Source organism: Echinops telfairi, unplaced genomic scaffold, assembly GCF_000313985.2.
Source record: "Echinops telfairi isolate 266 unplaced genomic scaffold, ASM31398v2 ScPeMD7_31;HRSCAF=116, whole genome shotgun sequence".
NCBI lineage: Eukaryota > Metazoa > Chordata > Mammalia > Afrosoricida > Tenrecidae > Echinops > Echinops telfairi.
Window position 1 is genome coordinate 36,524,217 of NW_022103928.1, and position 1,201 is coordinate 36,525,417.

Below are 1,201 nucleotides of genomic sequence, written 5' to 3' on the forward strand. Positions count from 1 at the left end.
GGTGGGTAATTAGAGCTGTCCTAGAATAACTGGGGGCTCAAGAACTGGAGTCTTCCTATAGACATGCTGCAGCGCTGTAATGAAGTAGGTGCCTATGAGGTAAGCACAAAAATGATCAAATGAAGTGATCAACTTGGGTCTAAGAACCAGTGACTGTAGGAAGTGGTTAACGCACTGGGCAGAAAATCAGGCATCTAGGTGGCTGGAGGGGCTCCAAGTCCCAAAGCTGTAGAAGGGCAGCCGGGAACCACAAAGGAAGGTTCTTCACATTCGCCAGCCTCTTCAAGAGTAGCCAGGGTGAGACTTTCGTTCCAAGTCTCTATCTTCGAGTGTCGCATGTCCTGGGTTGTTAGGAAGCTGGTGACAAACTGCCAGCATTGGGAGAACCGGAAGGGTCAGGAGAGGAGCAGCAACGTTCAGTGAAAGACATGACTTTACTAGCCATGACCAGCTGGATCGCCTGCCCAGTGACTTTGGTCCCAGCAGGACTCGCGGGTGCGCGTCAGATGGGCGACACCTGGACGGGTCACTTTGTATGATCCTGAACACTCTGGGCCCGCGGTGCAAAGAGGGGCTGGGCATATGGCCCGCCGTCTTCATCTGTGTCATGTGAACGGCGCATTCCGTGCCCCTCCGTGCCATCGGTTGGACCCTGAAACACAAGGGGGGAGGGGAGGCGTCCGACTTCTTCAGTCTGGTGGACATCTTTCTCTACAAGAGGGCCAGGCGTGGCCGAAACAAAAAGCAGCACAGGGAAAACTCTCGTTCAACTTTTCATCTTATCGCAGAGTTACAGAGGGCCAGGCGTGGCCGAAACAAAAAGCAGCACAGCGAAAACTCTCGTTCAACTTTTCATCTTATCGCAGAGTTAGTCACAACAAATAAAATCCCCGGTTCACCTTTCCAGCAGGCCGGGGCGGGGGTGGGGCGCGGGTGCCCGGTGCCAGGAGAGTATTGCGTGTTCAGTGACTAAGCGCAGCCCGGAGCCACATCCGGCCGCCGTGTTTCTTGTTTTCGGGAGTCAAGGCAAAAAAGCATTGAGCCATCAAACCACATCCTGAGGGGAAAGGAGACCGGGAGGAGGTCTCGGACTGGACCAGCAGAGCCGGTAAGCCGAAGAGGCGCGCGGACGCAGCGGGCCCAAACTACCGGAACGCTGGAAGCGCCGCCAGGTGGGGGCTGTCAGCCTGTGGGCGGGGCC

At 56.0% G+C, this 1,201-nt stretch overlaps 1 protein-coding gene across 3 annotated transcripts in view; it reads left to right on the forward strand.

Moving 5' to 3' along the window:
- Positions 1 to 1,016: 1,016 nt before the first annotated feature.
- NCAPG2 (non-SMC condensin II complex subunit G2) overlaps positions 1,017 to 1,201 on the forward strand; it is a 71,288-nt gene continuing 71,103 nt past the window's right edge. For all 3 annotated transcript variants that reach the window (XM_045290058.1, XM_045290059.1, XM_004702336.2), the window contains exon 1: positions 1,017 to 1,108. The gene's annotated coding sequence lies outside the window, so the exon portion shown is untranslated. The remainder of the gene's footprint in view (positions 1,109 to 1,201) is intronic.